Source organism: Canis lupus, chromosome 1, assembly GCF_011100685.1.
Source record: "Canis lupus familiaris isolate Mischka breed German Shepherd chromosome 1, alternate assembly UU_Cfam_GSD_1.0, whole genome shotgun sequence".
Taxonomy (NCBI): domain Eukaryota; kingdom Metazoa; phylum Chordata; class Mammalia; order Carnivora; family Canidae; genus Canis; species Canis lupus.
This window is the reverse complement of record NC_049222.1, coordinates 5,297,797-5,319,485: the sequence shown is the minus strand read 5'-3', so window position 1 is coordinate 5,319,485 and position 21,689 is coordinate 5,297,797. Positions and strand designations below refer to the sequence as shown.

Here is a 21,689-nt window from a genome sequence, read left to right as displayed (position 1 = left end):
TCCAAGATGCCCTCCCTTTCTTACCCAGAGTTTAAATTCTAAACCCCAAGAGTGACTACTTCAGACTCCATCCTAACTGTACCAAGAAACTGAGAGTTATTTCACTGTTGGCTTTGAGCATGTCTCCCTCAGTGTCCTGATTCACAATCTTGCCCAGCATGTTATTCCACTCACCAGAGCTTTATGGCCCCCATCCCATAACTTGATAGAACCGGAGCCCATCCTTGTTTCTTGAGAAGAAACAAGCCAGCAGATAATGTGAAACGGATATGGGAGCCGGGTCCAGGATCACAAAGGCTGTGTGCATATTTTGATTTTACTCAGCAGAGGTGCCCAGGTAGCTCAGTGGTCAACCTTTGTCTTTGGTGTCCAAAAAAGCATTTGAAGATTAGTTTAAACATCAAAGGTAGATCACGTGAAGAGAGTGCTTCCCATTTCTGCCAACTATTATGATTTTTTAAACCCTGAATCAGTATTTCAACTGAATTCACATTTAGGATTAACTGGCCTGCCCTTCTTCAAATTCTTTAAATCTCTGTTAGAAAACTCTAAGCTGTTTAAACCTTTAAATCAAAACAGGGTTGACTTTTAAATACCTGAAGCTAAAGTAAGCTCTGAAGAATTTAGAAAAACCTCTGGTAGCACATAGCTTAGGCTTAGTTTTCATTGGAGCTTCCAAATTTTTCATTAAATTATCAACTGGCTTTTTCTCCAGAGTCTTTGTGATACATTTCCTGGATAAAAGCCTAAACCTTAAATTCAGATTTATTGAAGCTTATGTACAGCTATCTCAACAAATACACACATGCACACACAAACACACAAAGAAGTCCATAGTCATGTTCAAATTCTTAGCCATGGTTTTAATGAAAATGTATGGCTTTGATTCTACTATATCTGTATACATATTTAATATTCTTTTTTTGAATTTTATTTATTTGAGAGAGAGAGATTGAGAGAGAGCATGAGCAGTGGTGAAGGGGAGAGGGAGAAGCAGGCTCCCCACTAAGCAGGGAGCTGGGACTCAGGTCTCCATCCCAGGACTCTGCAAGATCATAACCTGAGCCAAAGGCAGATGCTTCACCAACTGAGCCACTCAGGTGCACCCACATTTAATATTCTTAAATATACTACATAATTGGGCACACATTCAAGTAAGGGCAATAAATACTGCTTTAACTTTAGTTTCAGTCATCTTGGTCAAAATAAGATTATGCAATAATTTCTAAAAATTTAATGTCCCTTTCCTCAGATGATCTCTTTGGGATCACTAAATTATTTAATCTTGTATTTTAATCTTCTTTTCTTCCTAAACTCCTGGATTAAACTATTATTTAATAACACAGAAATTATTCTGTTGTTCTGTTCTCAAAGCAGGACTGCATGAAGCATCTGTCTGTATTTGAATGCCTAATACAGTGCCTGGCTGAGAGTACACATTCAGTAAATGAATGATTGCAAAACAAATAAACAACTTTAAAGGACTGGTCTTGGTGGGGGGGGAATAAGAAGTTCTTTCAAATGAAACTATATAATAAAAGAGCTTCAAGTCACTTTTCTGATGCGTATGTAAGAAACTACATGTTTAATGGAAAACATGTAGATATAAAAACATGTGCCAACTTATTTAGCTTATGTATCTGGTACATATCAATGATAAGAAAATATTTTTTGAGTAGTGGATATGCTGCCTTACCCTTCAATATCTTCAAACGTCAAACAAGCAAAAACCAGGAAGTGGAGATTGAAAATCTGGGAGTATGTGAAAGCATTGAGTTGGCAGGGTGAGCTTGAGGTGGTTGAAAGGAGATCGCATTTTCTGAAATAAAAAAATACAATCCCCAAAAAACAATAGCAGCACTGATGCTATTGCAGAAGTATTTTCAAAAGCAGCGGTTTATTGTCAATTATGGCATGAAATTGCTGGTGATAGGTGAAGGTCCGGTGTATTCATTTGATATGTGATTGGTCAATTATCGCCCTCTCATTTCACAATATTGAGCTCAGATCCTGTAGGGAGATAAGGAGCCCTTCATTTCACTCTTGAATGGTTTCTTTGATCATTCAAAAGAAAGATGGTGTGCTCTAGAAAGAGACAGGAGTTGGTCCTCTCAAGGAGGCAGGCTGACGGTCTACACAGTGATGTCCCCACACTCCACGTTCCTCAAATTGCCCAGTTCCGTCTCCTTGCTCCATCCCATCCTTTCCCACCAAAGGAGACAAAAATCAGTGAAGGCTGTCAAAGAAATCTCCCAGATTCCAGTGTCAGCCACTAATCCCAGAGCTACATAGTCCACACCAGCCAACCAGGCCCAGACCTGCAGAAGTCAGCCATTGCCTGCTGTCTCCTCAAAGAGACTGTGATTCAGAACCTGTAGCATTGTCTCCAAGGCCTGGGCAGGAATGAAGCTCTCAGCACAGTACCTGGCAGGGAAGGGGCATGTAGTATTGAACCTTGTGTCCCTTGCTGTAAGTAAACAATGCACTTCCCTTTGAGAAAGAAGAGTAATAAAAAAATTTTTTAATTAAATTTTTTTTAAAAAGCCAAACATGTACAGCCCCCATGAGAAGGATGGGTCTTTGTTTCCCTGGAGACTGTGAGACAAGTGTTGAAAGGTGATGAAGTGGGGAATAGGACCCAAAAGGCAGACTGGGTAGGGGCAGGGTCTGCGGGCGGTTTGGCAGCCCTCTCCTCAAGAATCCGAAGTGACTCCCGAGGCCACTCCTGACAGCTGCAGGCTCTCGGGTCTGCAGGACCCCCGAGGCAGAGGCAGCGCATCCTGGGAAGGGCCGGGTCTACAATCTACCCGAGTTCTGGACACCCTCGGCTCAGGGCTGAGGTGCCCCAGGCAGGCAGCGGGGAGCCCTTCCAGCCTGTGCTTCCAGCCGGGCTGGGCTCGGCTGCCCGGCACCGGGAACCTGCGGCTGGCCCTCGTTATCGGGGTATTCCTTTTTTTTTTTTTTTTTTTTTTTTTTTATATCGGGGTATTCCTGAAGTGCTTCTGCCTTCGGGATGCGCTCCTCTCAAGAGTTACTTGGTGCAATGGTTTGAAAATGGCCCCTTGGAGATTTAGAATAGATCTGAAGGATCTTAAAAGTTCTGCAATAAAGGAACTTGTTTTACTTTGTTCAACAGAGCATGTTCCAAGTGTCTCTAACCACAGAGCTGTTTTAAATCCTAATACCTATTAACATCCCACAAAACTCCATTTTGTGAATACCTAAGGAGGCTGCGGAGAGAACATATCGGGGCCTTCAGATGGGAAAAGTTCATGTCTTTATTTCACTCACCGCTAATGAAAATTTAGCATTTACTCCCATGATCAGTGCAGGCAGCCTACCCAGGTGAGGACCCCCGCAGTGTTTCATTTTACATAGGATCGCTGCAAATGTCATTCATCACTGCTTCTAATTATCTTAGTCATCGATGCACATCAGATGTCCTTTCATTCATTAATAAAGTACCTAAGTTAACGTTATCACAAATTCATTCTTTCATAGTAGATAACTGCATTTTTATATAATTTGTTTCCTTTGTAAACATAGTGCTTTGCACATTTAGAAAGGTTATTCTAAGAGGGGGTCCATGGACTTCACCACATGGACTAAGATCCAGGGACAGAGAAGGGAAAATGCCTATTCCACATGCCTTTGTACAGGCTGGCTAGGCAGGCCAGGTTGGCCATGAGGTACTATTTTCTTAAGAGTCTAAGGCTATGTCACAAGCTGCCCATGAAAACATGAGACCAGCATGTGACTAGTAAACAATGACACTGGGGCTATAAAGAGCTAGGAGGTTCCCGTGTGATGAAGGAAGGGCATACCATGTGGATGGAGCTCAGAGACCACACTGTTCCCTCCACTGCTATTGCCAAGAGCGCCTTGGAGGTCCCAAGGTCCAGAGCTGGGATGCTGACAGCTACTGGCTACCATATCCTGCATAAAAAGAAAATGTGCAGAATCCAGAAAGGAGGGGAGGAGCCCTTCTTAGATTGCATTTTTTTTCTATGACCAATTCTAAGTTAAACAGAACAGTAAGGTGCTCAAAGAACATCTGAGGGCAATTGTTAGAAATGCATGATTATGGCATTCACACCAGGGAATGTATAAGATGACCGGGCCACTGGCTGCAGTGAGATTTTCCTTCTGTGGCTTGCAGGGTAAATGCAAATGTCTGGCACGAAGGGACTTGGGTTCAAGTTCTCCTATGGTATTGGCAGGTTAAACCTTACAGTCATTTTATCCCTGAAGATGAAATTGTCATGAATGTGATGGAAACACAGGATATAAAGTCACCAAAACATCATGTAATCATGTGACAAATAATTGTTGAGAAGTGATTATTACATAAATCTGGCATAAGGTGGAGAAGACAGCTGGCAATAACCACAGTTATTACACTAAATATATCCACTGGAAGAAGGAAAGAAAATTCCTCATCCCAACGCAATGGTTTTTCTTTTGAAAATAGGTATTTTTTTAAATCACCAATGTCTGGTCCACCAACACAGAGCAATTGAGTTAGAAAGGTTCAGGATTCTCAGATTTGTCAAAGTTCCCAGGAGATTTTAATTCACAGCCAGGAAATCATGCCCTCAACTTACTATTAGCTCAACCCACCGATGGTAAGCAGGATTCTCAGTTCAGAGGCACCATGAGAGCCAGGACGCCAAACAAGTTAACCAGCCCGTAATGAAGGAGTTTGTGTTTAATCCGGCCATTCATTTAGCAGCTAAGTTGTCTTTACCAATAGGAGTATCCAAACTATTTAACTTCACCCTTGTCCCCCTACCTGCTCACACTTGCTTCCAAGAGCCTGACTACTGATCATGCTGTACCCCAGCCCAGGGTACCCTGGGAGCAACATTTGCTGATGGAGGAAAAATCCTCCTGGAAGGGCCCTGGGAAAGGAGTCCAGAGTCCAGAGATCCAAAGGGCAGATTTCCATTTTAAGTGTGGACCTTGGGACTCCTCTTCCCCTAACTTCTTGGGGCCTATTTCTTCATTTACAAAACAGAAATGATGAAACCAACAATGTTGGGTGGGGAAGATTAAATTAGCACATTGTGAGAGGTATATTTTCTAGTAAGAAGCTCTTTCTCATCTATTGATTTTTGCTATAACTGAAGCCAATTTCGATGTAGATTATATTTGCTGAAAATTGGGAATATTTCATAAGAGTTTACAGTTACATGCATCAGGGACTAAGTACACTGCTCTCTGGAAAAAGGAACTGAGATGCAGAGGCCCAAGCCGAGCCGAGGCCGAGCTCCCACAGCCAGATTCTCCTTTACTCAGCACCACTTCCAAGACAGTCCTAGGTGGACTTGTGTTTTGATGCCCATATCCGTTATTTCACTAGGTCATCACAGATACCTAAAGTATAATGTGCTGTGGCTTCACAACATAATTACTTAGGAGGAAAAAATAGTCACACCTGGAAAACCACAATTTCAATCTTAATGCCATGTGGTATATTTCATTTTTTTCCCTAATTATATTCACTTAGTGACTTAGAGCAAAATAATTTCCTTAACAAATAGTTCTTTTTTCCGAACTATATCTGTATGTAATGAGGATAGAATAAAAATAAAAGTTCTCTTCCAATTTATTCTATTATTATCAAATGCTAATTGAGAAAGATAAATTTGCATATTTTAAAAGACTACTAAATGAATTAGCTAATGATAAAGTGCTTTCAAATTTAAAAACTAAATAATATTAAGAGGGAGTAGAAAGTACGTTAACAATTTTCTGCTTCATATTGTCAACCCGATGGGAGGGAGATAAATAAAAGAACATGAGGGTTATCCATTAGAAACAGAAGTAATGGCAGCGTCACAACAGATTCCTGACGCTCCTCCACTCTTTGCTTATAGGAATTATGCTAATGACCGAAATCTGTGATGTTGATATGGTAAATAATCAATTATTGAACCGCTCTACCTTCAAAAAGTGTTTTGTTCCAGCTTCTATTGCTGTGTTCAAACTATCCCAAGAGTAGGGACTTAAAACAACCATTTCATTTTGCTCATCGTTTTGTGGGTTGAGAATTCAGGAAGGGCTTGTGTAGGCAGTGGGTTCCTCAGTGTGTGCATGTGATCCCTCCTCTCTCTCTCTCTCTCTCAACACACACACACACACACACACACACACACACACACACACCTTCCAGAGCCTCTCCACCTCTCGCATGCCTCCATGGCAGCCTCAGGGCAATGAGATTTCTCACCTAGTGGCCCAGAGCTCCAAGGTCAAGTCTCAGAAGGCTCACGACATCACTTCTGCAGTATACTTTTGGTTAAAGTGATCACAGATTTAAGGGAACACAGACTTTCTCGCGTCTCAAAAAAGTAGAACCAAAGAATTTGTGGCCATGTTTAATCTACCACAAATCTCTAGGGCAGTGTGGCTCTCAATCAAAGCAAAGCAAATTTGTCCCTTCGGGGCTAGTTCATTATCTGGACACATTTTTAGTTATCACAACCAGGGAGGCAGGTGGTGCTACTGGCACCTAGTGGACAGAGGCTGAGAACGTTATTAAACACCCTGCCACTCACAGGACATTGCCCAACAAGAATAATCTGACCCAAGACATCAACAGTACCAAAACTGAGAAGCAACACTTTAAAGTGTTTCTGCAGAATAAAAGTGAGAAGTTATTGTTATGCATCTCTCTCTCCAAATGCCCCTGGGAATTTTCTAATCCCTATAGTTGCGATCAAAACAGAGATAGCACCATAGGGCAGCATTACTCTATAATTTCAGTTCAGCAGAAGCCCTGACCCTGATGTATGCTCGGTGCAACATGAAGCCAGAGCTCAGTAAGACCTGGATGCCTGACCTCAGGAAAAGTATAATCCATGGTGAGGCAAGTGGAGAGCAGCAGGACAGGTGCATAAATTATTATCTGCAATAAAGGGAAGAGTGAAAGTAATACTCGACAGGATGTAAACTCCCCAAATTCAGGAACTTCGGCTTATTTTCTATTGCCAAAACTTTGATCAGTTTCAGACACACTACAGTGGATCAATAAGTATTTGTTGCATGAATAAATGGAACTGAGTTCCTAGATAAGGAGTAGAATTTGAGAAAATATCCAGCAGAACTCCTTGTTGGAAAGGTCAAATGCACTTAGTGTTACCCAATGCAAGGTGCCACTTGTCTTCCCAAGCAAAGAAACATGACATTTCTGTCTTTGTCCCCTGAGAGCGGAATCAAAGCAGCTTAGGGTGTGGAGGATAGGAGAGGCACATACAGGAGCATGGGTCTCAATGGGAAACTGGGACCCAGGGTCACAGGCCACGGCTTGGAAGGCTGCATAGCTTCCCTTTGTCCACAGTCTGGGTGAGTGCTTGGCTATTTCCCCACCAGGAAGCAGTCTAACTCATATAAAAGAACAGCAAGGAAGGGGAGATTCAACAAAACCTACTCCTGAGTAGCCAAATGATGAGGCAGAGGAGAAGAAAAGGGGAAAGAACTCAGAAGAGCATCCAAACTGGGGGTACCTGAATTGTACTGGGAAGTAGCTTCAAATTTGGAAGCTGAGGTCCTGAGGTCTCAAACAAGGGGATGAGGGGCCCATTTGCACTCAGAAAAGAGTTTGCAGTGTCCTTGAAGGAGGACATACCTTCTTTGGATTAGATCAGACACCCCATGCTGCCTGGATGGCTGACTTGGTAAAGGAAACCTGGACAGAATTTTCAATAAATAGGGAATCAGTTTGGGTCAACTTTGATTGTTTCCTTCTTAGGTAGATTCGATTTTTCATCATAAATATAATTAGTAGAAGGAAATATAGATGAATATTCCCATACCTTTGTGGAGAACTGTTGTTTAATTCTGATAAAAACACAGAGGAGAAGAAGACGGAGAGCCTAAATTCCTGAAACATACTGACCACATACAAGGACAGCCCCTGTGGGTAAAGTCCTTATAGTCAGACACCAGAAAGAGAACTGGAATAAGTCTATAAAAGGTATGCTGTACAAATAATCAATATGCTTCATATATGTTTTAAAAGCGCTTAGAAATAAATAATACTACAGATGACTACCCTGAGGAAAACATAGGTAAAGAATGTGAATAGACTAATTATAAAAGAATTTCCAGGGAGGATGTGAAAAAATGTTCTCCACTAATAAACAGTACAAACCAAAACCAACAGAATGCAAGAATTATCTACTGAATTGCCAAATAGTAATAAATACAGAATACAAATAGCTAGATATTTTTAGAGCAATTTAGCAAAGGCTTTAATAATATACAACTTTTTGAAAAATCTTTTTTTTTTCTTAATTTTATTTATTTATGATAGTCACAGAGAGAGAGAGAGAGAGGCAGAGACACAGGCAGAGGGAGAAGCAGGCTCCATGCACCGGGAGCCTGACGTGGGATTCGATCCCGGGTCTCCAGGATCGCACCCTGGGCCAAAGGCAAGCGCCAAACCACTGCGCCACCCAGGGATCCCCATATACAACTTTTTGACCCCAAAATTTCAGTTATAAAAATTCATCCTAAGCAAATTACCACATAGTAAACAAAGAACATAGATGTATATCATGTCATTTATAAAAAGAAAAATTATAAGCAACTTCAATGTCCAAAACTGGCAATTAGTTGAGTAAATTATGGACAACCTATGTCACAACTATATTTTCATCTATAATGATAACAAATATGTATATTTATTGAAATGAAAAAATGTTTATGATACATTAATTGTGAAGAGGAGGATACGGGAAAGTCTTTATAATATGACCCTGCTTTGTTTTTGAATTGATAGTTGGAGAGAAAACTGTAGAGTCTGAAACATCCAGAAACTTAATCACTGTTCTGATTAGTGAGTGAGATTATGAGGGAATTTTGTTGACTTATTTGAATTGTCTCCACAAACATTACTTACGTAATTTTTTAAGAGCTTAAAAGGAAAAAAAAATCCTGATTATATTTTAAAGGTACAGAAGACGTGCATTTTAAGATTGTTAACGTCAAAAATAGATAGTGAAGATTATAATACCAGTTAAAGATGGCTTTGTTCAGGAATAAAAGAGAATTGAAGTCCGGGACAAACAAGCTGCTGCAAAACCACAGGCGAGCCAAGGGAATGGAGGAGAGGCAGGCTCTTTTGAGTAGGAAAAGGGGTAAGTTGGGAGGAGTGTTACAAACCGAAGTCCTTTGGAGGGAACTGAGAACGAGCTGTTGCTGGGGGTGGGAAGAGGATGAGGAGTATCTATGTCCAAGGTCAAATCTCTATAAGGTCAAGTCTAGCTCTTCCTGTTGGGTCTACAATTGACTGCTGATGTTTCCCATCATTAATTTTCACAAGTTTCTAAGCACTGAAGGAAAACCAAGAGCAGGTAAGAACCTGTGCCGACCTATGACTGCGGATCCCTAGAGGGGAGAAAGCAAATCCTTTCCTTCTGTCCTTCTAGATTCTCAGCTGGGATTCCTGTGACAGCAGACCAATCAACAAGAGAAAAACAAACTGGGGTTCATTAATGGGTGTATCTCCCATAAACCTAGGAGAAATAACTCAAAGAGGTGACTAGAGCTTGGGCTTCGGTACCACCCTCAGCTAAGTCAAAGGAAGAAGAGTGTGGGAGTGGGGAGTTATAGGAAGGTGACCAGAAAAAGTATGGTAAACAAGGGTAAAGTTTGTTGTGTAGATTTAAGCCACTCCATTCTCCACTGGTCTTCTTTCCAGATTAGAGACTTCCTCCTCCTCCTGGGAGGAATTGAGCTTTCCTGTGTAAATGTAAGTTTCCCTTTCAAAAGGGTAACTTCTACTCTCTTCTCAGAGTTTCCTCTGTGTCTGCTGTTTCTCAAAATAATCCTTATGCCAAAAAAGGCCTATTTAGGGTGACAGAGTCTGGTCATCCACACCGGTGCTCCTTTAATAAGCCAAGATTAAGGTTCAGTATAACACATCCCTGTCACTTTGGGTTCCAACCACAGGAATACTTTAGTACAGATGAGTGTTAACATTTATAATTTCTAACATTAACTGAGCTAAAAACACATTTCTCAAGATAAACATTTGGTTTGTGACAATCTAAGCCATTAGTTGATCTTGATTTTTATATGCACAAACTGTCAGTCATGGTCCCCAAGGACAGTCTAGAAAGAAGGTAAAACAATAGCAAGTTTTATATTTTTTTTTTCCAGAGGGTATTCGGTTGTTGAGTTTTGTTGCGTTTTTTTATTTGAAAAATTCTACAATTTATTTGTCAACCTTCATGGCACCATGTTAAAATTCAACAGGGATAATGCTGACCTCTTTTCCTTTGCAAGGAGCTTAATAAAAACTAAATAAAATTCACATTTTAACAGCAATAATGTCTTAGCATCAGAAAATGACTATCTTCTAAATCTGCAAAATCCACCTGGGTATTTTTTGGCTTTCATTTCTAACTAGATTCAATATTTGAGAACTCATCCAATGCCTCAAAAAATTTAAAATTCTTGTTAAATAATTGAAATGGGTCATGAATTATATAATTCTCTTCCACTCTTCGAAGGTGATGGTGCCTGATAGGTGGCTGAATTAGGAGTTTAGGAGATCTAAGAGCTCTCATGGGATTCCTGTGATGCCTCCTTGAGATTCTTACCTCCTTCCCAGCTTCATGTGTTTAATTTGAACAATGGGGAAAAACAATTTCCACTTCTTTCCCAACATATAAGGATTAACTGGATAATTCATCAACAGCAAAATTGAGAATACGGACATTTGTAGAGTCAGCTTTCCATAGATAGTAAATGAACAAATTGAATTAAAAGTACGACCTGGTGTTTAGGGAAGGGCAAAGCCTCTAGGGAAGCTCCTAGTACAGAGGCCACTTCCTACCCCTCTCATGGACTGGAAAAGTCAAACAAGGCAACCTTCTCAAGGCCATGTTTTAACATAAAGCCATGTCTAATAAGGTACCATGTTTTAGTTTTTTAAATGCCATTTACCCATTGCTTGTGACTAGTACCTTGACAACGATGGACCCAAACCTAGAGGATGGGGGCGGGGGGGGGGGGGGAAGGTAACTTCCTGCAACAGGAAATGAAAACAGCTATTAAACTCCTCCTAACACTAGTTTAAGGCCTAGTTCCTGCCTCCAGGGAGCTTGCAGTTTTGTCAGACTGCATGTAGTTTAAACAAAGGAGCACAGAGAGAATGGTCCATCAGCTCTGCGTATGAAGGGCCCACGCATCATCCTGCACTTCTCCAGGCCTACCCAAAAAGGCAGAAACAAGATCAAAGGTTGTAACCCCCAAACTGAAGAACTGCCTTCCCACGTATTTTACCTTTTCCTCCAAGGAACAATTTTCCACTAATATACCTTGCCCAACCTACACTGAAGAACAAGTGGATTTGAAATCTGTGCGCGCACACTTGGGCACACACGTTCTGTAGGAATTGCACAAAAGGCCAAAAGAGAAGCAATCCATCTGAGTTTACATTTATTGTTTCTTTGTTTTCTTAAATATTTTATTAATGCCTTGTGACTTGCTAAATGCAAATATATGAAAGGAAGGCGCTCATAGGAGAGGAAATGTTTGGTTCAAATAAACTATGACTTCAATCTATCATTTATTGCATTTGAATAAACAGAAAAGCCATCTAAACCTTTTGAATTTTAATCCTTTTTTATGGCCTCTTTATATTCATCCAAAGTGCCTCCTTACTTATATAATATAATGAACTACCCACCTGATTCAAATTCTTTCATTGCCTAGTTAGGGGTGGAATTTGAGTTAGCAGGCCAGCTGGATAGAATAATAGCAGCTGTTGTAAATTCAAATGCATTTTATAGGAAAAGATACAAACTTCATACTGGATACTTTATTATGTTGTTTATTGCACACCTGGGGACTGAGTTTCATTACCTGCCCACGTTGGTCAGAAATAGAAGAAAATGTCCATGAATCAATTTGTGTGAAGGAGGCATTTGATTTGTATCTTGGTTGGGGAGGACCCGCTATTTGTAAAATTAGTTCAATCTGAGCAGTGCACTAAAAGGCTAGCTGAAACAGAGCCCTCCCTTCACTGGGTAGCACCAATTCCCCAAAGCAAACGCCTTTTACTTTCCCCACGTTGCCTGGGAAAGTGCTGTGAAACAGGGGGGCTGGCGGCCAGGGACTGCATGACATTGTCAGTGCCAAATCTGATGGACAAGTGGGAGGCTGAGTTTGGTTCTAATAATAGAAAGAATTTCAGAGAGCCTCTAAAAGAGATCACAGTAGCATTTCCTGAAAGAAAAACACAAGAGCAATGTGTCTTCCACACTTTTAGAGATTATTTTAAGAATATGTTGAAAGCTAAAAGCTGTGCCTTTCAAGGACACCCTGCAGAGTGTCCTGACCCAGGTTAAGTTAAGCTGTGTGAAGGGCGACAGTCACTTCTGATGGACCCATGAAGCCCCCCGCCCTCATTTTAAGTACAGTGCAGAAACTCCTACTGAAAGTAGCTTTGATGACCTCAAATTTATATCTTTCTATCTTCTGAATAATCCTTATTATAACCATGCAATGGGTATTATTACCCCCACCTCAGAACGGAGCAAACAGGCTGAGAGACAGTGATTCTGTATTGGTTCTTTTTCTTTTCTTTCTTTCTTTTTTTTTTTTAAGATTTTATTTATTCACGAGAGAGACAGAGAAAGAGAGAGAGGCAGAGACACAGGCAGAGGGAGAAGCAGGCTCCATGCAGGGAGCCCAATGTGGGACTCGATCCCAGGGCTCCAGGATCAGGCCCTGGGCTGAAGGCGGCGCTAAACCGCTGAGCCACCTGGGCTGCCCTCTGTATTGGTTCTTGATGCACAGCTGGGAAAGGACAGGAAACCTACCTCAGAGGCCATGGTGGGGTGGCCCTCTCTGTCATGCATAGAGTAGAGGGTGGTTCTTACTTTGGCTTGGATGATGAAGGAACATGATTTCAATGAATCCAGCTAGCAAAATAGTGGCTGTAAGTACATGGTGAGCCCTGGGCCTCTGACCCCACTGAGGCTGAGACCGTGAGTCTCAGGACACCTCCCTCAGGGAATGCACCCTGGACCCTGCACACCCCATGGAGATGCAGTGCTGGGCCTCAAACCCCTCCTGGCCAAGTCTTTACAGCATGATTTAGTACCTGCCCTCACTCTCTTGGCCATAAATGTAACAGGGAGTGGGAAGATACAGTTTTCATAAGCATCTGGGGACAAAGAAATACTTGATTCTCAGTTATTTTGAACAAATAACCAAATCCATTATTCACATTCTATTTACATATGGTCCAGAAATAACTGAAGGCAACTGTCCAGGTTTACTAATTCAACCCCTGGAAAGATTTTTGATAGTTTTGTTTTTATTAACCAGGTTGGCACTCTCGACAGCCTAAAGTTATACCATGATTTTTATGCCTCATCATTCAGTTTGGATCATGTGAGCCTACAACCTGCGAATGAAACAAGTGTATAAGTAATTTATGGGAGCAAAGAGAAGTAGCCAAGAGGTGGTGTGAGTCACGGGTGAGGTAGTTAGGCAGAAATCCTGTGGCCAGGCTTGCGAATGGCACAGTCTTGGCAAGGGGCAAGCTTAGACATATGCGTGTGTGTGTGTGTGTGTATGTGTGCAGGTGTATGTTTTAATTAGGCTCCTTGAGTCTGCGGGAACAAGAGCAGAATTTACAATGGGAAATGAAATTTGCCAGAAAAATAAATAGAGAAATAAGGACCCATGGGCAATCCCTCTGCAGGTAGACAAGGAGACCCCTGAAGAAATGGGATCTAGTTCAGGACACATAGCAATCTCCCAGCTTCCATGCTCTGTTTGCCTTTGTGATTGTACCTCCTCTGGCACCTCTGTGGTCTCTGACTGTCTGGAACATTCTGGCTGGTTAAAGGTCTAAATTTCAGAGATGCCAGTCCACTCAGTTTATCGGGGAGAGCCCTCCTCACCAGGCTCCTTCAGAAACTACAACAAATGGACTAGGAATGTACTAGATAACATCTTCAGTCAGGCCCTGCCCTGCCAACCCACAGCAGGGACTATGTTCCCTAGAAGCCACTTCTCCGTAGATTCCAGGAGAGGAAGCACCTCGAAACACTAACCATACAGTTACCATATGACCCAGCAACTCCTAGGTATGCACCCCAAAGAACTGCCAACAGGAACCCAATAACCTGCATGCCAGTGGTTGTTGTAGAATTATTCACAGCAGCCAAATGGTGCAACAATCCAAACATCCAACCATGCATGACTGGATAAAGAAAATGTGGTTATCCATACAGCAGAGTGTTATTCAGTCATGACAAGACCTGAAATACTGACAAGTGCTACAAATGAGTGAACCTTGAAGGAGTATGCCACGACAAAAGCCAGACATTAAAGTCACATAGTGTAAGATTCCACTTACATGAAAGTCTGATTTGGCAAGTTCATCGAAACAGAAGTTGATTGGAGGTGACCAGGAGCAGGAGGAGGTGAAGGGGAGTCACTGCCTCATGGTTAGTTTCTGTTTGGGGTCAAACGAGAGGTTTCAGGAACAGATAGAAAGTGATGGCTGCACAACAACATGTGAATGTGTAAATGCCACTGAGTTATACCCTAGTAGTAGTTCAAATGACAAAAGGTACATTCTATTATGTCACCAGGAGGAGAACTCGTGTGATTGGATGATGGACAGTGGGCAGAAGTCACCACTGCTAGGATGCTGTTGCCATCACAGGGGGGCAGGGACTGCAGAGGTGCTGGGGGCCTGATGGTCCTCGCTCTGCCGCCAGCCACTGTCAGGCCCATCTTCCTGACTGACTAGCAGGGCTCCACAGTCCCTGGTGGGGAGGCCCCCACAGTCCCTGGTGAGGAGGCCCCCACAGGGGTGGGCTCGTTTCCGCACAGCCCCACTTGGACTCCAGTCCTGCAGCTGGCCACACAGCCTCCTGCAGGCTGCCACCAGCTCTGGCCTGGCTACGTGCCCCGGGGGTGATGCTTTCCAGATCCTTCCCTCCCAGTCCCTCCTGAGCTGGGTAAGCTCCAGCACCGACATTTGAGGGCTGACTCCCAGAACACACGGAGGGGCTCTCTTCCTGGAGAAGAGAATCTAAAGTTTTCCTTCAGGGGGAACGGCTGATAAGGGAACTTCCCGGGGGGTGACGTCCACCACCGTCTAAGGAACACTTCAGGTGGGAAGCATTTTCCACATCTCATCTCATCTGCACCGCTGACAGTGAGGCATGTTCTCACTTTGAGAAAAGGAAGCAGATTAAGAATTACTAAGAGGTGGGGGGGCAGGCCTGCCTGCTTTTCCCTGGGGTGTCCAGTCGTTTCTCTAGCGACACCAGGCCCAGCAGTGCTTCTCGGTGACCCACACAGGTGGCCCTGTCCACTCCCACCCCAATTTCCATGCTCAGCCTTCCTGGGCATTCAGGATGCATATCACTCCCGCCCCCTCCGCCCCAGGAAGCCTGCAAAGTTGGGACGTGTGTTACTAGCGGCTATTATTGAGCTCATTAGTGTTATCCTATCTGTCTTTCACTGTGGTTATTGATTTTCGGACTCACCCATCACAGAACATCTGGGCACAAGCCCAAGACAGATGCTTAATTAAACTCTGAGCATCCCCACTTTTGTTCACCACACACTGGTCCCTGGATAACAACCCGGACGAATGCCAAGGCAGTCAGAAGGCCCTGGGATCATGTGTGGTAAAAGTGGCCAAGCTCCAATAGGTACCTCTGACTGGGAAAGCTCGCCGCTGGGCCCCCTCATGTCCCTTCAGCGTTCAGTGACCACCGTGAAAGCCGGGCCCCAGAGCACTGGGCCTCCCACCTCCTTGGACCTGCAGAAACACACGGCATCACCAGGGAGGGAAGGCCCTTGTTCCAGAACAGAGTTATTGGCTTTTTGGCCAGACCAACAGGTGCATTAACCCCAGGTCCATGGTACAAAAGTCACTGTTTAAGCTGAGAGGCCACTGTGCAAGGCTGACATTGAGCTGGTACTTTATCATGTTCCACAGGGCTCTGGAAGGCTCCATGCAGATACAGGGCTCCTGAGGGCAGCAGCATGAAAGTGTGCCCAATTTCTGTCCGTACGTGGTGGCTGATTCCCCAGCCTCCCCCCTGTGGAAAGGTAGCGTATCAATCCACCTTTCCCAAGGGTATAAATCTCACTCAGGGTCAAACTTATGACTGGAATAGAGCTCCTCACCAGCAGCCACCCCCAAGGGACATTTGGCAATGACGTTTCGGGGAAGTTCAGAGCTGGAAGGTGTGGCTACGGGCATCTAGTGGGCAGAGGGCTGGGATGCAAACCATCCTATTTGGCCCAGGCAGCTCCAGAACAATGAGTCATCCAACCAAACAGTCAGCAGAACCCAGCACTCCTACTGCGTACTTACTGTTCTAAAGACTTCTACAGGGTTAAGATAATCACATTTGCACCTCTTCATCCATTTGGGCTGCTATGACAAAATACAAAAAACTGAGTGGCTTATAAACAGCACACATTTACTTCTAACAGCTCTGGAGGCTAGAGGCCAAGGTCCAGGTGACAGTTGATTTGGTGTCTGGTGCAGACCTGCCTCCTGGTTCACGGAGAGCCACCTTCTTGCTGTGTCCCCATGTGGCAGAGGAACAAGGGAGCTCTCTGAGGTCCCTCTGTAAGACATCAACCCCATTCCTGAGGGCTCTACCCTCAGGACCTGATCATCTCCCAAAGGCCCCATTTCCAAGACCCATCACACTGGGGATTTGGCTTCAACATATGAATTTGGGAGCACGCAAACTTTCAGGCCATAGTTTACAGGTCGATCATCCTTATTTGAACCTTCAAAATAATCTGTTTATCGGCACAGATATAATCTCCAATATATTTAAAAATATTTTTTATTTACGCGAGGCTTTTAAATATTTTCTTCCTTATTGGGACACCGGGAAGCTAGTCACTATTTGTGCAGAAGTGCATTCCCGGAGGGGCACCTGGTAGACAGAATATGCTTTTTCTCCCAAAGAGGACCAAGCCTCCTACCTTCGGGAGTGTGCAAGCGCATCTGCACATGGAAATGACATGTGTATGCAAAGTTATCTGCTCTCTCACCAAGTAGACAGCCAGAGCCATCAGCACATAGAAATCATGATGGGTTGAAGGAAGACTGCCCTGGGGTGGTCTGACTTGGTTTGGACCGTCGGGGAAAGGTTGGGGCTGGCAGGAGAATAGGACCACACACAGCACCGAAGGTTTTGCTAAGCAAATCTAATTCGGGTCAAGAGAACAGAGTGGCATAAGACTCCTACTGGGAGCACCAGAGCTTAAATGTGGAAAGTAGGTTGGGAACCAGATTACAATCTGCCATGAACCCCAGGCTCAGGCTACTACAGAAGATTTTTGACCAACAGATCTATAACATGAAAGAAGTGTCTTCATAAAACTAATCGATCACTTTGATGAAGTGAGAGCAGACATCAGACCAACAACCAGGAGATACTGCAGGATGTCCGAAGCCAAGAAAAAGGCCTTGATTAGGAGTTGTTTGTGCTGTTATCATGAAGGAGAGGTCACCAAAGGTGACAAGGGACAAAGGAACAAGGGAGGGATGAAGGACTGTGAAAAGCCCTTTGGGGGAGGAAGAAGCAGAGGATGCGATCTGTATCGCTTCTGAACTTTCAGTAATTTCTCGCCTCTCTACACCTGCTTCTGCTTCCCTCTCTTCATTGAGACTGTTCCTAATATAGAAGTCATGCTGACCTCATCATTGGCCAATCGAGTTGCTTATTTTTTCAACCATTATCCTACTTGATTTGCCTATGGATTTTCAGCTACTTGAACGTTTTCATTTTTTAATGCACATTCAATGTGCATTGTCTTTAATTTGTTTTGATGCAAATGGTTTTAAGCACATTCATGGAGTGTTAAGCTTCAGGGGTAAGATGAACATGATTCCTTCTCTCCATAAACTTATAGCCCAGTGGGAAATAGCTATTAAACAAGTAATTTTGCATATATTCCTGGCACAAATTGTGGTAAGTGCTACTAAAGAGAGAGAGAGAGAGAGAGAGAGAGAGAGATGCTCTAAGAGTTCATCCTATGGAACCTCCCTTGTCCTGGAATAAAGGAAAACCTCCCTGAAGAAATATTTTGGCGGGGACTTGAGAGGCATGTAGGAGTTGGCCGAGTAGGACATGCAGAGGAAGCCATGTGCACACGCCACGGCCCAGGAGGGAAGGAGCCTAGCATGGCCCCATTCACGTGGGATGACCAAGGGAGAGTGACAGCATGGAAGCATTGGTCACATTAGACCATGCCCCCCGACAATCATGATTTTGAATCCAGGGTCACAACAAACCACTGACAAGAGAATCAGGGCTGCATTTTTACAATACATGGATCTTCAGCATGGATCGTGGGCTGCCGGTGGGCAAACGTGCTGGCTGGAGGGGAGTGGGGTAAGACCAATTCAGAAGCTGTTTCAGGAGCTCCTCCTCAAGTCAGGGTGATGGCAAGGAGAGGGCTGGGGGTTTATCTAAGAAAGAGGCAGAGAGGCCTTGGTGAGTGACTGGATGTGAAGGGGTCCTGGTGAGGGAGGAAGATTCAGTTTGGCCCCAGGAAGCTGAGCTGTCCTGCAGATGAGCTCAGAATCAGTCTGGGGCAGGACATGATCTTGCCCTGCCTGCTACATGCTCTTTCCCTCCTCCCTCTCTGAATATCCCTCCCCAGGCTCCTCCTGGGCCTCCTTCCCCTCCAATGTCCTCACCCAGCAGCAGAACCCCAGGCCCCTGTCCTGCTGATCTCTTCCTCACTGGGGTAGCTGCCCTCACACCTGTCTGCAGTTCTGTCCAAATGCCAGGCCCCCAAATCTCCATCATGTTCTCCTGCAGCCCAGACCCACAGTATGTCTATCCCCTTGCTGCCTCCTCTCTGGGTTCTTGCTGGTACCATAAGCTTAACAAACATATACCTGAGCTGGGAGAGAGGGAGGGAGGGAGGGAGCAAGGAAGGGAAGAAGGGAGGGAGGCCGAGAGGGAGGAAGGAAGGGAGCTCTCCTCCTCTGTGTCCAGCATCTGTTAATGGCAGTACCCTACTCAATGCCCAGCCCCAAAATATAGGAGCCAGCCTCCTTTGCTCCTGAAAAACAGTCATTCATAAAGATGTGTTAATTCCCTTTGAGAGCCCAGCCTGCCCGGTCCTCCACCCTCCCCTTCCCGTTACCTGGACCCCCATCACCTCGCTGACCTCAAGGATGCCAACCCCAGCAGAGCCCTCACATCATGCCAGGGGCATTATTTTAGCACAAAGAACTGACCCCATCCTGGCTGTGCAGCTTCCGATGTGAGGACACGCACCTGAGCCTGGCCCCCATCCTGCTCCCAGAGGCTCCTTCTGTCCATCCACTGCAGCCGTCTCCCTGTAGCCCTTCCCTTCTCCCGCCACGTGCTGCCTGGTACCTCCCTAGATACCGCACCTGCTGCGCCTGCAGCTCCTTCCGCTAAATGGCTCTTCCCTGAAAAAGCCTTGAGCGCCTCCAATGCCCCAGCTCCTGGGGCTGCCCTGCTCTCCCCAGGGGGTGCTGTGCATTCCTACCTCTGGGCTTCCACAAGCAGCATTCACAGATTTGTTGCCACATATATCTCGGTGTTTGTGGAACTTACCCATTTGGCTCTCTCTAGTTACAGAAGTCCCAGTCCCTCCTGGGAATCGTTAGGATGAGAGAAGCCAAGGGTTTAGCCACGGGTCAGTTCACCTGTCCTGAATCCTGCCTGCATGAGGGAGCCACCTGGCACATATCTTAGACACGGCCCTGCCTGGGCACCATCCCGATGGGGGGTGCGGGAGGGGGCAGGACTCGACCAGGAGAGGGCCTGCAGGTGAGGATACCTGCCGCCCAAGCTGAGAGCCTGAGAGGCGGGGAAGTCACAGGCAAAGCTTGTACCACAGGAAGAGGAATTTAGAAAACGTGAAAGAGGGGAGGGGCAGGAAGACACCCCCACACTCACACTCACACTCACACTCACACTCACACTGTACGGGAGGCTAGTCCAGTCCACGGGCCGGGCGGCGCTGCCAGGCAAGCTAGCAGGAGATCCTGCTACGTGTCTCAGGGGCTGCGATTCGCCTAGATGTGCTCAGACCAGATGGAGGAATGGGAGGTTAAAGGACCACATAGTGAGCAAGGACAGGGACGGGAAAGGTGACACACAAATTCTCCTCCCACTGAAGTCTGCTCCCAGGATCCACAGGCAGGAAGGCGCGGGTCGTGTGAAGCATGGTGCACCCCCACCCAGTGTGCTTGGAGGTGCCTCCCGGTGCTTGGAGGCATCTCGAAGCACGTGGGGCTGAGGCCCCAGGGTTAGCAGCTCACACCAAGGGCCCCGGTGGAGCTGCTCAGCTGCTCCCGGTGCCAGGTGACCTCATGCATTCTGTCCTGGGGACAGATTCCCCGTGGACTCTCTGCCAAAGCAAACCGATCCTTCGGTGGGTAAACAGTGGTCTCTGCCTTCCTGGGGTGGAAACGGCTCTGGGCTGGCGCGGCGGCCACCGGGGGGCCCCCACCCGGCCGCCCGGAGCCACCGCCGGGAGCCACTTGCCATCCTCACCCGCGGGAAACGTGCGTGCGTGTGCCAGCAGAGGATGACATTTGGGAGAGAACAAAATAGCACAACATGTAGGAAGTTGCGAGAGAAGATTATTTAATCCTCTTCCGAAATGCTGGCGGGGCTCCAAGAGCAGTAGGCAGAAGACCAGTTTAGAAAACCGAAAGCCAATCTGAATAATGATGAGAGAGCTTGTGTCAGGAACCGGCCCAGCAAACTCATTTATAGCCTCGAAAATGAGGGAATAATTGAATCTTCCGGGGGAAATGAACACGGTGCAGAAAAAAAAAGAAAATCAAATTGGCTTTCTCTCCCCAAGTCCTCGGACTCATGTTCCTGCCCTGCGCAGCAGGTGAGCAAGCACATCACCAAAGAGGAGAGTATCCGCCGACTTTGTGGCCCTTACAGCGAAGACACGAAATTCGGTTCTACAGAGCGGAGTCCACTTAAACCAGTTCCAGGTTGTGTGGTCTACACCCAATTTTGTTAAGTCCTAACATAGTGCGGCCTCTGAAGTCACGTTCTGGAAGATCTAGTCTTTCGCCAGAAGCGGAAAGAATGAGTAGCCTTCCTTAAAACTATCTCTCAGGTAGTGAGAGGCCAAAGGGAGAAGCCTGGGTACCTGTGCCCAGGTGAGCTGGCCTGGCCCAGAAGCACACGCCCGGCCTTCCTGCCTCGGCAGAAAATGGCACAACCGGGAGGAGCACGGGGATCTGGGTCTGGCCACTTTGCTGGGACACTGCCGAGAGCTGTTCCTACATCCAGGAGAAGGGGTTGCGCCCAGGGCTGGGGAAGCGAGGGGTCTGGGCTCCTGGGTCCCGCGTGTCTGGCAGGCAGCGGGAGGCCTCGCAGGGGGCGGCGGGCCAGCACGAGCCCCAATAACCTGGCTGGTTTCACTGTCAGACTTGGTCTCTCCTCCCCTCCTCTACTGCCTTTGCCCCAAAATACTGTTTTACAACTGAAATAGCTCACTTGTCTCAGCACCCCCATAAGAAACTGACAGGCACTGTGTAAATAAAATACACAGAAATTATTTGTAACCAGAAAAAAAAAAAAAAAAAAACCCAAGCCTCAAAAACCATCAAACTGAAAATAAGAAAAGTGCGGGATCAGGGTTTCTAAATCTGGACA

The 21,689-nt window shown here is 45.3% G+C and overlaps 1 long non-coding RNA gene across 1 annotated transcript in view; it reads right to left on the bottom strand.

Annotated features, from left to right (window-relative positions):
- Positions 1-14,566, bottom strand: part of LOC111092948 — a 47,344-nt gene extending 32,778 nt beyond the window's left edge. The window contains exon 1 of the long non-coding RNA XR_005353317.1: positions 14,387-14,566. This is a non-coding gene — a long non-coding RNA (uncharacterized LOC111092948). The remainder of the gene's footprint in view (positions 1-14,386) is intronic.
- Between the last annotated feature and the right edge of the window lie 7,123 nt (positions 14,567-21,689).